Genomic DNA, 10335 nt, shown 5'->3' on the forward strand with positions numbered 1-10335 from the left:
TTTTTCTTCCTTTGTAACTGGGTTCCGCATATGTGTACGTCAATCCGGTAAGGTCCGCCCTCGTAAGCCCGACCTGTTGGTCTGCACCCATGTATATCAAGTTATAAGGAAAGAATTTACCTCCCAGAGGAGCTTTTGTGATGTTTCATTCTACTTCAGTTTACGAGCATTCTTTTTTATCTAACCCACCCATACAGTTCCCACCCTTGCTGGTATGATGACATCGGAATTGAGTAAGCCAGGCTTGCAGTTCAGGACCCCTCTACTGCTACAGGGGGTCCGGCAACCTGCGGGTCCAGTTCTAGATAATGGGCGCTCGTTCCCTGGAGTGGTCTAGAGCTGTGTAGCCGCTTAGCCTGGTTTCGTACCCTAAGTCTGCACCTCCACCACTCTGCAACGGGTACCCTAGTATTTGGAGCTACGATCCTATGGGTCCGGACATACGGCTTGGCTTCCCAAGCTAAATCCTGCAGGTCCTGTTGCATGAGTCAAAGGATGGTAGATACCAGACGATGGGTCCTATGGGTGTGCTACTAACACTTCAACGCCGAAGCTGTGTGCAGGTCCAGGTCCCAATCCAGACGCAGGTAGTCTCAAACCTTAGAGACTACCTCCTAGGGACCGGGCTACTAATTTACCCTTAGGTATACTGGTATTCAGCCTCGACACATCGAGCCTACATCCCAGGGGGGCCAAGTACTAGGGAGGAGTTAGTAACACTACACACAGCAAGGACAAATAGCATACAGATAAGTGTTGTTTGATTGATAGTTTTCAAAAGTATCTTACAAAACCAAAAATTATTACAAGTCAGTCTCTAGTGGAACCCTTGTTTTGTCTCTGCAGATTAGATTACTCATCATCAGCAGGATCCCGCTGGAAGCGCTCGGCCACCAGCTCCACGGTGTCTTATACGCCCTCCCGGGCGGCGTCTTCAGTGTCGGCCACCGGACCAGCGATCACCGGCTCCAAGGATATGGTCGGGTCGTGGCTCCGGAAGCACGTCAAGATATACTCAATTACCACCCGGCAGAGCCTGCCGCCCTCGGCCTCCAGGCGGACACCAAGAATTTGGTCCAGGCGTCGGAGACGGTCGGCGGTGGAGTCCAGCACCGGAAGCGCGTCAGAGATAGACGTCGGCAGCCCCGACACCGGGATGGGACTCATCCCTAGCGGCACCAGTCCCGTGCTCGCCTCGTCGGCCCATGCGGCGATGCGCTGGACCCCGGCACGATGCTCCGCCTGAAGGTCTTCAAGAGCCTTCCTAGTGGCCTCCACCGCCTGGGGGCCCGGTGCCGCCTGCGTCGCCTGGAACTGCCGGATCCGCTCCTCCAGCTCATTTTCCTTCTTCTCCGCCTTGAGCTCGTGCTCGGCCAGCATTTCTTCCCAAAAGGTGAGATCCGTCTCCCGCCTGGAGAGATCCGTCTCCTGCCTGCCTAGGGACTGCTCCTCTGCCTTGAGTTTCTCCTCGCCGAGGGCGGCGTCGCTGGCCTTGCCCTCGATCTCTTGCTGCAACTTTTGCAGACTCTCCACAACTGTGGTCTGCTGGATCCGCTGCTCTTCCAGGATCTTGTCCAGGGCACTCAGCTTGGCCCGGAGCTCTATTGCGAGGGCCTCCCGTTGAGACACGACCTCCTCCCTCCTGGTCAACTTCTTCTCCCTCTAGGACACCTCCAGCTCCCGGGCGTACACCTTCTAGAGGTCCCTTTTGTAATCCTTGCGGTCCCGCTCGAGCTTGGACCGCTCGGAGGTGAACTGGCGGGACGCCGCCTTAGTGCGCTCCTCCAGCTGGGTGCACTAGTCGCTGAGGAGCTGGTGCTCGGCCTCAAGCGCCTCCCACTCCCGTAGGATCACCGCCTCAGTCTCATGAAGAGCCTGATGGGCACGAGACAGCACCTAGGGGAGGGGAACTAGCTGCTTCTGGCTCGGCGCCGGACCGGAGCCGCCGCCCAAAAACCACCTCTGTCTCTTCTGGAGTGGGCGGCGGGATGGAGCTGGACGCGCCCCCCGTGTCACCCTCGATGGCGGGGGTGGGCGCAGTTGGGACCTCCTCCGCCGCTGCCGACGGTGTACTCGACGGCATCGCCGTCGTTGAGGCTGCGGTAGCCATCGGCGCAGTTGGGACCTCCTCTGCCGCTGCGACGCCGCTTGACGTTGGCGCCGCTGCCGCCGGACCCCCAGCTGGAGCATGGGAGCCCTGACAAGCAAAGGATGGGTTAAGACCCATCGACATGATAAATAGACTAATGGAAAAAGGGGCTACACTCACTTGGGGCCCTGGACTTTCCAGCGACCCTGGAAGCGGGACGACCGCCGCTCTTGCTACTGTTGCTGCTGCTGTTGCTGTTGCTGCTGCTGGTGCCCCCGGGGGAGATCACCCCCAGGTGGTGGTGGCGGTGGGCCCGATGGTTGTGGTGGTGGAGGACTGACACGCCTCTGCGTGCCCTGGGCCTGGGAGCTAGCCTCCTCGGCCCCACCAGTAGTCCTCTAACGCTTCTGGGGGGGTCTGAAACAAGCGACCCATCAGCGCGACGCAGCCGGCGTCGCCTCTCTTCCTCTGACCCCCCGGTACCACCTGGGGCGGAGGAGCTGCTTGCAGGTCCCTTGCCCCTATCCATGGAGCTGGGGGCCATGGCGGGACAGGCACTAGGAGCCCCATTAGCGGGCTGGGGACCCCAGCCGGTACACCAGGATCTGGATCCTGCGGAGGGGGTCCCTACCGCCGGTCTGGCGAACTGCCACGCCGCTCTCATCGAGGGTCGGCAGCGTGGCCAGCATCACCGTTCGTAGCCCTAGATCATCACAGAACGCCGGGATGTCCTGGGGAGTATGAAGGATTCAGGGATAAAGGACTCACCAGTAATCCCCTTCACTAGGAGTTCCAGCTCCTCCCAGGACAGATCGATACCCGGCCCACGCTGGGTCCTGCCGATATCATTTGGGCCAGTGAACCAATAGCACAGGCGTGACCTCCTCTGCAGCGGCATGACCCGGCGCTTCAGGAAGTCGTCGACCACATGCATGGAAGTCAGACCACAGGTTGCTAAGGTCTTGATCTTGTCCAGTATGGACAGGAGCTCTGGCGATAGCGATGGCTTGGTTCTCTAGTGCTTGCAGTCGAGGGATGGCCCGTTGCTCGGCAGGACGAGGCGGTCGTTGGCTTCGGCGCTGGAGATCACCCAGTCGGCGCGCCAGTTTTCCCACCTCGCGTCGCCAAAGGTGGAGATGTAGGCTACGGCCGAATCCGGCCTCGTCTGAAAGTAGTAGGCACCAAGATGGTCCCTAGCCTTCCCAGACTTGACCAGCACGAAGAAATGGCGGAAGAGGGAAGTGCAGGGGGCCACCCCTATGAACATCTCGCAGAGGTGGATGAAGATGGTCGCTTGGAGGATGGAGTGGGGCGTAAGGTGCTGAAGCTGGAGCCCGAACTCCTCCAACAGCAGCAGGAAGAAAGGCGATATCGGCAGAGCCAACCCACAGGAGACGCAGGAGACGAACAGAACAAACTCCCCGAAGGCGAGATTGTCGAGGGGAGCGGCGCCGGTGCGGATCCTTGCGGCGTACGCTGGCGCACTCCACCCAAGCAGGTCGCGCACCAAGTTGAGTGCCGCCTCAAACTGGAAGCGGTCAGGGTGGCCGAGTGAAGCCATGGCGTGCACGACGGCGCAGGTGTGGAACTGAGGAGCGCGAAGGCAAAAGGGCACAACCGGCGGCGCGGCCGTGGAACGAAGGAGCACGAAGGCGAAAGGGCGCAATCGATTGGAAGAGAATGCGAAAGGGTAACTACTGCACGCGGGGGTGAACCCTTTTTCAAGGAAACCGGAGTCCTCGCTCAAGGAAACCCTTCCGCGTGCCCCTCAATCGCCACAAGGGATCACGCGCGACGGGCACCTAGATCCAGGCAACCCAGTCTATGACACGGGGGCCCGGGTCCACAAGTCATACACTTTGCGAGTCAGATTTCGGGTGCAGAAGGAACGAACCGCTGCACGCGCTTGAAGAGCGAACCGCCGCACGCGGTAGCGCGCCTCTTCATTTCCACCGCAAAAGACAATAGCCCAGTCTATGACAAGGGGGCCCAAGCCCACGGGTCATACTCCTTGAGTGTCGGTTCCCGGGTGCAGAAAGAGCGAACCGCCGCATGCGCCGGTAGTGCGCCTCCTCGGGGCTGCGGCAGAAGACAGATAAGGTAATTTTTTAAAAACCAATGCAGTGGTATCGAGACGCCCCGCGCATGGCCCGACGAAACCACCAGGCGTGGGGACCGTGGGTCAGTCACCGCGAGGACAGATATGGCAGTTGGCGTGACCTAAGGTAGATTGACGGTGGGTGCGTCAATAGACGCGCTGAAACGGCGCGCCAATCGTCAATCACGCCATGTCAAAGCAAAGTACAAGTTTTGGCCCCACCTGCATGCTCGCATCCTCCCCTGAGGTGGGCCCGGGGGCCACTGTCGGAACCCTGAAACTAGGGTACCCCTTACTACTGTATGAAGACGCAGTACCCACGCGGCTATCTTTGGTCGTGTGGTAAAGGAGCTGTATGTGGGACCAGACCATGACTCGCCCCAGCCTCGGGCGACTACTCTGGGCCAGCAACAGTGCCTGACCCCACCACGTGGGCGGCTCCGGGGCCTCCACGTGGCCAGAGAAAGTGATATACTCCAAGGCGTCAACAGTGAGTCCGGACCCCCATGGGAAAGTGTCGAACCCCTGGATATACAGTCCGAACCTCCAAGATGGTTCAGGACCCCCACGTGTACGGACTGGACCCCTAGAATGGGATCCGGACCCCTCCGTATGGGGTCCAAACCACCCACAGTGGGTTCCCAAGACCTTACTTAAGGCTCAGGCGGGGGTCCGGAGCTGACACGTGTCCAGACCTGCTCTGGTGTGCTCCGGACCTATCCGCATACACTCCTGCTCCCCGCTCAAGCGGAACCCTGATGCTGCCACATGGTATACTGCGCGCGGCATAAGCCAACGGGCGGAACCCGGGGTGACGCCTCTGGGCTACGCACGCTACTGCATTCATTATAGATAACACGTGCGCTTGTCCATTCTGCTGACAGGCGGAGTGCTCAGTCCACGATATGTGGGCCGCGTAGTTACTCACCATTACTCTCGCATTACTCGTACGGTAACTGCCCATCAATGCAGCATGGATTGCGAACATCATGGCGCCCAGTGATTACTCAGGTGTTATTAGTATTAATTATCCACATAATGCTTTCTTTCCATTATGTCCCTGGGCCCACATGTTAGGGCTCAGCATCCTTGTATGTGCCTCCCTTAAACTATAAAAGGGAAGGCACACAACGTTACAGGGGGGTTCACACAAAGCTCTCAAGCACACAGACTCTCAATACAGATTACACACAGTGGAGGTAGGGTATTATGCTCCGGCGGCCTGAACCACTCTAAACCCTCGTGTCCTCGTGTGTTCTTCCACCTTCCAACAGGAAGACAAACCGCTTAGGCCCCTCCTCATCTTAGGATTAGGGCGGGTGCATTCCGCCACCCGGCCGGTGGAATTCTTCCCACCGACAGTATGGATTGGTTGGAATGTCATAGCCCTATGGCTATTCATTGGGCACAAAAATGGCTAGAGTTTGAGTATGATCATAGAAAAGTTCGGTTGCAGGGAGTTTTGCCCAACACACAAGCATGCAGCAACATTACATGTTTGCAACTTGACTCTTTAATCAGGCAAGAAGTAGTAGAGCGACTACTGGAATTGCAACAAGTAAATAAGACACCAGAAATTGAGGTTCTTGAACCAATCAAGCAGTTGTTGAGTCATTATCAGCACCTTTTCAGTAAACCCCAAGGCTCACCGCCTAAACGGTCAGTTGATCATGCCATTGATTTAATACCTGGTGCACCGCCTTTCAGACTCAGACCGTACCGCTATACACCTCAACAGAAGGACGAAATTGAGAAACAAGTCCAAGAGATGTTAAACAGTGGAATTGTGCAACCAAACTCTAGTCCTTTTGTCTCTCCGGTGTTACTAGTGAAGAAGAAAGATAGTGGCGCCTATGTGTGGGCTATAGAAAACTAAACTCATATACAGTCAAGAACCGATACCCTATGCATGTATTTGATGAGATTGTGGATGAACTAGCAGGCGCATCGATATTCTCTAAACTCGACCACCGTTCGGGCTACCACCAGATCAGACTGAGAGAAGGAGATGAATCCAAAACCGCATTCGAGGCACATCATGGACATTTTGAATATCGGGCCATGCCCTTCGGGCTGATGGGAGCCCCGTCCACCTTTCAGGATTTTATGAACCAGTTGTTGGCTCCGTTTCTTTGAAAGTGGGTGGTAGTGTTCTTAGATGATGTGCTAGTATACAGTGCTACGATGGAGGAACATGTAGTACACTTGAGACAAGTGTTGGATTTGATCAGTCAGCAACAGCTTTATCTGAAGGAGTCCAAATGTGTGTTCGATCAGGAGAAGTTGAAATTTTTGGGTCATATTGTAAGTGCAGCAGGTATCACTACAGATCCCAACCAAATCAAGGTGATCAGGGAATGGCCAAACCTAGTTTGTGTGAAGGATGTCCGTAGCTTTTTGGGCATGGCGAATTATTATAGAAAGTTTGTGCCTAACTTTGGAATCATCAGTAGATCTCTCACAAATCTGTTGAGGAAGGATACTGTATTTGTCTGGACTCAAACAGAAAATCAGGCGTTCATGGATCTAAAAACAGCACTCGTTCAAGCCCTGTATTAGCCATTCCAAACTTTTGAAAACAATTCGTCATTGAAACAGATGCCAGTGGGGGAGAAATTGGTGCGGTTCTACAACAGGAAGGACATCCTATTGCTTATATAAGTCGAGCTTTAGTGCTAAAGAATTTGGGAGTGTCTATTTACGAGAAGGAATGTATGGCTATCCTTTTTGTGGTGGAACAATGGCGTTCTTATTTGCAACATGACGAATTCCTGATTAAAACCGATCACCAGAGTTTAACCCATTTGGATGACGAAAAATTGTCCACTCCATGGCAACAAAAGGCCTTAACCAAGTTACTCGGTCTGCAGTTTCGAATCATATACAGACAAGGCAGCTAAAACTGAGTAGCAGACGCATTGTCACGCCGTCCAAACTTGGACCAGGATGAACCAGAGATGCAACTGAATGTCACTTCAGTGTCAACAGTTATACCAATTTGGCTGCGCCAAGTTGCTAAAGGCTATGAGCAGGATCCAGGTACAAAATTTTTTTAGCTACTAGGCAATCAATGGAACACTACACGTTGTCTTAGGGCATCATTCGGTTTAAAGGACGAATATGGCTTGGAGGGAACAAGACCATACAACAACTGATCATGTTTGAATTACATGAAAGCGCCGTTGGTGGCCACTCTGGATTTCCAGTCACTTACCGTTGAATTAAATCGAATTTCGTTTGGCCGGGTATGAAGCTACAGATCCATGATTTTGTTCGAACTTGTCAGATCTGTCAATAGGCAAAACCTGAAAGGGTAAAATATCCAGGACTGTTGTTACCTCTACCAATCCCAGAAAATGCCTGGCAGGTAGTAAGTATGGACTTTATATCAGGGCTCCCTCCTCGCCAAGGCAATTACATACTCGTTGTGGTCGACAAATTCTCAAAATATGCACATTTTATACCATTGACACATCATTTCATCGCTCTGATAGTGGCTAAGATGTATTTGTCTCAGGTGTACAAACTCCATGGACTTCCTAATGCTATCATATCAGATCGTGACCCAATCTTCACTAGCAATCTATGGAAGGAGCTATTCAGACTTTCAGGCACTAAATTATGCTTGAATAGTTCCTACCACCCATAATCTGACGGGCAAACCGAGAGAGTAAATCAATGCATAGAGACCTATTTACGTTGTTTTGTGCAATCTTGTCCTCAGCAGTGGCCCAGTTGGTTGTCGCTTGCAAATTTTGGTACAACACCTGCTACCACACCTCTCTAGGAAAGTCTCCATTCGAAGTACTATATGGCCATTCACCATCCCATTTAGGCATTGGGTCAGCTGAACACTATGTCGTTCCAGATCTACAACAGTTTCTGCAGGACAGACAGAGCATGCTGTAGCAAGTGCGTATGCATCTACACCGCGCACAGCAACATATGAAGAAGCAGTCTAATAAGGGCAGAACTGAGCGGACTTTTTCAGTGGGTGAACTTGTTTTTCTCAAGCTTCAGCCCTACTGCCAGTCATCTGTAGTTGAACGTCAGAACCATAAACTGTCATTTCGCTTATTTGGACCCTATACCATTGTGAAACAAATCAACCCAGTGGCTTATGAACTCGATCTGCCAGCTAGGAGTTCAGTCCATCTAGTATTTCATGTCTCGCAACTCAAGGCGGTAATCAATCCTCAAACTCATGTGAGCCCTACTTTGCCTAGGGCTGGGCAAAAAACCCGTAACCCGAAACCCGAAACCCGAACCCGGAATACCCAAACCCGAAATACCCGAATTTTGTTTGGGAATTTCGGGTAGCAACTTGCAAAACCCGAATTTAGTTCGGGTTATTCGGGTATCACAATCGGGTACCCGAATTACCCGAACTTTCATGTGTCATGTACTCATGTCATGCTTAATTATTAATTTGTACATTTATAATTATGTGTATGTGTGCATAACTTGTGATTGTAGATTGCTTGTGTTTTATATGTCCATGTATATCATTATTCAAACTATATTTTTATACTAATTTAATAGGGTGAATGTGTTTTTATGAAGCCGACACAATAATTCGGGTAGTTCGGGAATACCCGAACCCAAACCCGAAATTTTGGGTACCCAAATTTTCGGGTATTGTAAAACCCGTTGTAATTTCGAGTATCGATTCTCAAAACCCGAAATTTTGAAAACCCGAATTACCCGACCCGAAATTTTCGAGTAACCCGAACGCCCACCCCTAACTGCTGATCAAGTGGAGTGGCTGGCATTCTTCACTGGCCACGTGGGAAGCCGAGACCGACATCAAGCAGCGCTTTCCACTCGCCCCCAAGCTGGATTTCAAGGGAGGGAAGATGTCAGCGACTGCACTGATGAAGGGAGGCAAGACAATGGCGCGGGAGATGCTGGTCGTGAGGCAGAGAGAGATGATTAAGCTCGTGGGCCGAGTGGAGAACCTCCCAGGCGAAGCACACGAATACCCCGGCCCAACAAACGGTTCATTGGTGCTGACTGTCTGTAAGAGGGGTTTAGGGTTTAGGGTTTAGGGGTGAGAGGGCGGCTGTAAGAACCCTTGCCTTGGCGTAGGGGAAAACGGTGACGGCAGACAGAGAACATTTGGGGATCCCGGGTGCCGGCTGCGTCCGGTGGCTGGCGGCGGCGTCCGTCGTGTATTGGCACCATTACTACCGATTACGAAATCTTCGAGAGAGGAGACGGGTGCGGGGAGCGGTGCCCAAACTCAACCATTCCACCGTGCGTAGCAATCGAGGCAGCGGCGTGTCTGCAACACGGGCGGCACGGCGGCGGAGGCACATCCGCATCATAGGTATGTCGCGTCTGCAAACGAGGACAGCGAGGCACGTCTGTAAGCGAGGCCATCGTCGGTCCTCTGACTCGTCAGCTTCACCACGTACGTTATCTCCTTCTACGTCAGGTATGTCGCCTATGTCCATACCGCCCTTTCTCTTCTTCATTTTTTACTGTTTTTATTTGATTTTTGAGGGAAAATAGACCTGCTCGGAGCATCTATTGATTGCCACATTAGTTTAACTTTGGCGATTTCTGGTTTGATGCAGCTCGATGGACGAGGGCACTACCTTTCAATATCGCACAACACTTGACTTCTTGTTAAATGGATTTATCTTCCTGGGAGGCACGATCATTTTGTGTTTTTTGTAGCTCTAGTTGTGTTAAGACCTAAAATTATTAGAGCTTGTGAACGGATTGTTACATTCTTGTGCTACAGCTAAGGCTTTGTTCAGTTATTTCAATTCCACGTGGATTGGTGTGTATTGGAATAGATTTTAACTTACTATGAATTTAAACCGACTCAATATCACCCAATCTAAATGGATTAATGGCGAAACGAATAAGCCCAAAGTGTTTTTCTCGATGATCTTTTATGAGTGTTGTTCTATACAAGTGTTGCTAATATGTCATATGGGCTATGAACCTAACAATTTGTATATTTATGGGGTCGATTTAAATGGTAAAACCGAAAACCAAAGTCCTCGATTTTCATGAATTTTGCATAGCAAACGGTTGTACAAATTTGAAAACTGAAATTTCTATTATTCTATATACCAAAATAACCGAACCGTAGCCCGATTGCCCATGCCAATGGCGTGGCACTCCCCTACACTAA

General features: G+C 52.1%; 1 long non-coding RNA gene across 1 annotated transcript; it reads left to right on the forward strand.

The window, feature by feature from the left end:
* The first annotated feature begins 9197 nt into the window (after window positions 1–9197).
* On the forward strand, window positions 9198–10070 carry LOC103626293 (uncharacterized). Its single transcript, XR_552841.4, has 2 exons — window positions 9198–9624; window positions 9767–10070. It is a non-coding gene; the product is annotated as an uncharacterized lncRNA (long non-coding RNA).
* Window positions 10071–10335: the final 265 nt, after the last annotated feature.

The sequence above is a fragment of the Zea mays genome, chromosome 5, assembly GCF_902167145.1.
Source record: "Zea mays cultivar B73 chromosome 5, Zm-B73-REFERENCE-NAM-5.0, whole genome shotgun sequence".
NCBI lineage: Eukaryota > Viridiplantae > Streptophyta > Magnoliopsida > Poales > Poaceae > Zea > Zea mays.